Consider the following 6,278-nt stretch of genomic DNA (forward strand, 5'->3'; position numbering starts at 1 on the left):
TAGCACCAACCTTCTTTCAATCTGCCAAATAACTCACTATGGATGTGGCAACAAAGTGGAGTTCCTTTCTGATTCAATTGTGGTGAAAAATATCAAGGATGATTCTATGGTGACAATTGGAAAGGCTAATCATCAGACAAGACTTTATTATTTTTCTCATTTTGTGCCTAAGTCCACTTCCCTTGCCTTGTTGACCTACTCAAATTCACAAAGTAAACTATGGCATGAGAGGTTTGGACATCTCAATTACCACTATCTTCAACAACTTAGCAACAAGGAAATGGTCAAAGGTCTACCCCAAGTCAAGTATTCAAAGGGTGTATGTCCAAGTTGTGAAGCAGACAAGCATCCCAAAGAGAAGTTTGACAAGGGGAAGTCTTGGAGAGCTACCTCATTTTTGAATTGGTTCATAGTGATGTAGCTGGCCCATTTCTGATACCATCATTTGGAAAGGCTCGCTATGTTTTTACCTTCATTGATGACTTTTCACAATACACTTGGGTCTTCTTTCTTGCTCATAAGAGTGAAGTATTTGATAAGTTTATCACCTTCAAATCTCTATTTGAGAAACAATTAGGGAAAGCCATCAAGACTCTATGAATAGATAATGGAAGGGAATATGTGAACTCAAGGCTTATAGACTTTTTTACTCATGAGGGTATTGATCTTCAACATTTAGTTGCATACACTCCACAAAAAAATGGTGTTGCTGAAAGGAAGAATAGAACCCTTAAGAATATGACCATTTGTATGCTTCAACATAATCTCTAAATCAAGTTCTTTAGGTAGAAGCCATGTGTTGTGCCAATTACATCCAAAACAAAAGTCCCCATAAGGCCTTAGATGGAATTACACCTTTTGATGCTTGGTGTGGAAGAAAACCAAGTGTAAAGCACTTTAAAGTTTTTGGTTGTCAAGCATGGGCAAGGATACCTCCACAAAAATGAAAGGCATTAGCACCTCAAAGAAAACTTTATATATTTGTTGAATACCCTGACCACATTAAGGTATACAAACTCATGGATCTAGAGACACATGAAATCTTCTTTGAGAGGAGTATTCATTTTGAAGAGACTTGTCCAAGTTTGGCTTCTTCAACTTCTCCTTTTTCCTCCTTAATGGAAAGTGATGATAGTGACTTAGTAGATGAGATTTCTTCAACCTTGACTCGTAGGACACCACCTTCATAGGGTCCACAAATAGTTGAGGATATTCCTTCTTCTTCTTCCACTAGACCTCGTTGGGTACAACAAACACTTGATTCAACAAGTTCATTGGTGGAGAATCCTTCAGATACTAGGAGGACAAGGTCACAACACAAATCATTTCCACATGCATATATTGCCATTGCTTCTAATCTACAATCATTTAAGGAAGCATCATGGATTCCTGAATGGGACAAGGCCATGGAGGAAGAATATAACTTTGTGATGAAAAACAAAAATTGGGACTTAGTTCCTCTTCCTAAGGGAAGAAAGTTGGTTTGGTATAAGTGGATCTATTGGACCAAGTTTGGAGCAGATGGAAGTGTGGATAAGCATAAGGCTAGACTTGTTGTAAAAGGTTTCTCACAGGTTCCTAGTATTGACTATGCTAAGACCTTTGCACTGGTAGCAAAGATGAACTCCATTTGTTTGACACTAGTTATTGCTATAGCTCATGGTTGGCTTGTACATCAGATGGATGTGAAGAGTGCATTTTTTAATGGTGATCTTCATGAGCAGATTTATATGGAGCAGCCGTAGGGGTTCATACAGGATTCTACTTTGGTTTGCAGATTAAAGAAGTCTATCTATGGTCTTAAGCAAGCTCCTTGGGCTTGATATGCCAAGATGGATTCCTTCCTACTCTCAATAGGATTCACCAAGTGTCATTCTGATTTGAAATGTCTACATTATTTAGAGGGATGAATCACACTTGATACTTGTGCTTTATGTAGATGACTTGATCATTACAGGAAGTATTTCATCCACCATTTCTTGTGTCAAGACTTCTTTGCAGGACGAATTTTCTATTAAAGACATGGGTTTACTTTATTATTTCCTTGGTATTGAGATCACACAGTCTTCAGTTGGGATCACACTTTCTCAACTCAAGTATGCTCTTGATTTTCTTTCTTGATTTCACATGAGTGATTGCAAGCCTACAACTACTCCCTTTCTTTTAGGTGTCAAGTTAGAGGCCAAGTGTTCCACTCCACTTGTTGATGCTACATTGTATAGATAGTTGGTTGGGAGTCTCATCTACTTGACACATCCATGCCCTGACATAATGTTTGCAATTGGCATGGTTTCTCACTTCATGCAAGAGCCACATGAGCTTTATTGGAAGGCTTCCTAATACATCTTGCATCACATAAAGGGTACACATACACATGGATACACTATGTAGCAGGTACTGGACTTTAGTTGGTTGGATATATAGACTCAAACTATGTAGGGGATCTTGATTCTCACAAGTCTACTTCAGGTTACATGTTTCATGTTGGTTCTAGACCCATTTGTTGGTAGAGTAAGAAGAAAAATACTTTTTCTCTTTCTTCAAGTGAGGCTGAGTATCGAGGAGTGGTCACTGCAGCTACAAAAGCTATTTGGTAATAGTATATTTTGAAGGAGTTTGGAATATCCATACCTAAATCCATAGTCATCTATTGTGATAATAAGAGTGATATTGAGATCTCCAAGCATCTAATTCAACATCAACAGACAAAACATATTGATGTTCATATGCACTACGTCAGAGAGCTAATACATGAATGGGTCATTGCATTGTAGTATTGTCCTATAGTAGAGCAGGTCAAAGATATCTTCACCAAACCCTTCACTGAGGTAAAGTATATCCATTTGCGAGATCTCTTGTGGGTGCGGGATGTTTCAAAAAGGGGAGTCCCTTAACTTCTCTCTTCTTTCTTATGAGAGGGATCTTTTCCTTACATAAGGTCTTCTTCTCTCTCTCATCTATATGTAGAGCATTTCATTTGTACATGGGTATCTAACATAGCCTAGTAGCTAGGTCTCATCATGCATTTTCATCCTAGCTTTTGTGAGCTTAAGTTCATTCCCCTAAGTTGCACTTAAGGGGGGTGTTTAGTGTAAATAATTAATTATTATTACACTTTACTTAAGTTTCCTTAGGTTAAATGCATTTTCATATAGACACCTAGGAGTGTGCATAGTTATATGAGTTGTCTTGTTGACAACATAGGAGTTTGCATATTCATTTGAGTTGTCATGTAGAGAACACAGTTGTTCGCACTCTAATTAAGCACATGGTGTCTACAACATCTCTATAAGAGAAACACCCTATCATACTTATCCTCTCATCATCATATTGACTTCTATGCTCAATGGATAATCCACCTCTAGTGGACATGTTCTTAATTGTGAGGCTTATCATTTTGCTAACCCCTAGTTATATACAGGCACTTCTAGTGTGTATTGCATAGAGAACATTGTCATTATTCTTATTTTGATCATCCATTATTGGTCCATATTGTGCTAGTGTTTGAGCCTCTTGATCTTGGTGTTGTTTTTCCCTAAGGGAAATTCTTACAAAAAGAAGTTTGTAGAGGGTATGAAGTGCAAGAATATGTATTTTTCTATAATTATAAAATATGATAAAAAAGAAGCAGAAGAGGTACTTATAGAAGTTTCAGATTTGTCGAATGAGTTTCCAGATATTGTATTTGATGATATGCTTGAAAGATTACCACTAGTGAGGAAGATTAGCCACCAGATGGACTTGATTCTAGGAGCTAATTTTTTAAACAAGGTAGTGCACAAAATTACACCAACAACAAGTGAAGAGTTGAATGAACAAGTGCATGAGTTATTGCAGAAGGGGTTTATTCGAGATAGTCCAAGCCCATGTATTATACTTAAGTATTGGCACTAAAGAAGAATGGAGAAGGGAGGATGTGTACATATTCTTAAGATATCAACAAGATAAAAAATAAATACATATTTTCATTGCCATGGATGGATGACATTATGAACTGTTTGAGTGAAGTGTATTTCATAAAGATAGATCTAAAGAGTGGGTATAATCAGATTTGGATCAGAGAAGGAAATGCATGGAAAACTTCCTTCAAGATAAGGGAAGGATTATATGAGTGGTTAGTCATGCCTTTTGGGCTAACCAATGCACCAAGTAGTTTCAAGCGACTCATGAATGATGTGTTGAAGGAATTTCTGGGTAAGTTTGTCATTGTTTACCTAGATGGTATTTTGATCTTTAGTAAGTCATTGGAGGAGCATATCATGCATACTCATTGGGTGTTTAAAAATTTGAGGGAAGAAATTTGTTGATTAATCTAAGGGAGTCTAGTTTTGCAAAGGAGTTAGTGTATTTGGGATTTTTAGTTTCAATAGCTCTCAAAATGGACCCTAAGAAAGTGAATTCCATCCTTGAATAGCCAACTCCAAGGTGTGGTATGGAGGTAAGTGTTAGAAAGTAAATTATACCAAGATAACTAAGAGGGGGGAGTAGGGTGAATCAATTTTACAATTAAAAAAACTCACAATATCTTTATTAATTTTGAAACATGTAAACAATAGAGTCAAAAATCATAGAAAGATAACCATGCACAGTAACAGTAGACATGTTAACTGTGAAAATCCTTGATCAGATGAAAAATCCTGATGGGGATGTTACCCACAAAATTATATACTATTATAAATGTCCCTTGTTAGAAGATAGACCCTGTTAGGAGTCAATGAAATACAATGAATGCATACAATTCCCTATTAGGAGATTCCAACCCTATTAGGAGTTGTACCAACCATGTTAGGAGTTGAAAGGAAACCCATTGAACCCTCTATTCAAATAGCCTATATACTATTCCTTCTGAATAATACAATGTGAAACAACAACTATCCAATTGACAACTTGTCTTGCTAAATATAGTTCTTTTTAAGATCACTATGCCTCTACTACACCAAAATCTTCTATTATCTGTACAAATTTGCATACAAATCTTGTATAATAGATATTATAAAGATATGCTTTCATATTGTTACAAAAATGATCTCACCAATTATAAAATATTTGCAATAGATACCTATCCATAAAGAAATGACCTTTCCTTTATACCAAGTCCTAAAAGAAATTATTGAGTTGGCCTTGAGGCTTTATCAAATTATAACTATAATTCAGAACCACCTTAAGATATTAAAATACACGTTATACTATAATTTTACACTTTAATTGAGATTATACACAAACTATCAACTCATGCTCATCATAACTTTTCACTTGATGATCTTGAAATTATGCCATGTGAGCCAAAGAATCTCTAACATGTCTTCAACCTTTATCTTATTTTTCTCTAACTTAGAAGATAGAAAAAAAATAACAGTACCCACTTTCTTGAAATACTGTCATAAAGATGCCTTCACTAAAATCTTCATAACACAATACTCAAGAAAGGTGTCTAGAAATACTATTGAACATATTCTCAAGTGTGTATAAGCTAATCTTCAATTCTCAAATTGTGCCAAACACTTCTTTCTCTGTAAATGTACTAGCCTTTACAAAATAACTAATATGTTGACATCAATGGAAAACACTATCATGAATGCTACACATAAGCTCCAAATCATGTCTCCAACAATGCTAATATACTCTCCATAGGAATATCATTATCATTCATTCTAACTATGTCCCCCTTTGGCATTGATGACAACATATATGAAAAACATCTAAGTTCCAAGATTACCAAATATACTTCTTCCTTACCTGCCTTTTCTCTCTGATTCATGTTGCTCATGAATGTCATCAAGTAAAGGAAGTTGCTAATATCTCCCATACATCAATATCTTTAATAAATACTCTCCATCAATCAAGTACACATCTTTCTCCCAAACTTCTTTTTATCTCTCCCCAAGCATATCTCTCATGTTTTTCATGCTTCCATGTTTTTCCTGTATATATCTCCCCCCCATTGACATCAATGGAAAAGGTATCATTATGTCAATTTTCTAAGTTCAACCATTTCCAAAATATTTTTTTCAAGCTCTAGTGTCAAAAGACAGTATAGAATACCAATATTAAGAGTCCTCAATGACTCAGGTCATACATAGATACTCCCTTACATAAGAAGCATTAAGCATCTAGTCCAGATAAAGAAATAGTGTTATGCTACCAGCCAAACCAATGCAATATTTGCATCAACTATTGTAAAGTAAGACGGGGCATAACCCTAAGCATGTGTCTCAAATACTGAAAAGTGTCATTAGCCAAAGGTTTTGTGAATATATCTACTATCTTCTCCTTTGTGT

This window comes from Cupressus sempervirens, chromosome 2 (genome assembly GCF_028749045.1).
Source record: "Cupressus sempervirens isolate cs-2001-9-10 chromosome 2, ASM2874904v1, whole genome shotgun sequence".
Classification (NCBI taxonomy): Eukaryota; Viridiplantae; Streptophyta; class Pinopsida; order Cupressales; family Cupressaceae; genus Cupressus; species Cupressus sempervirens.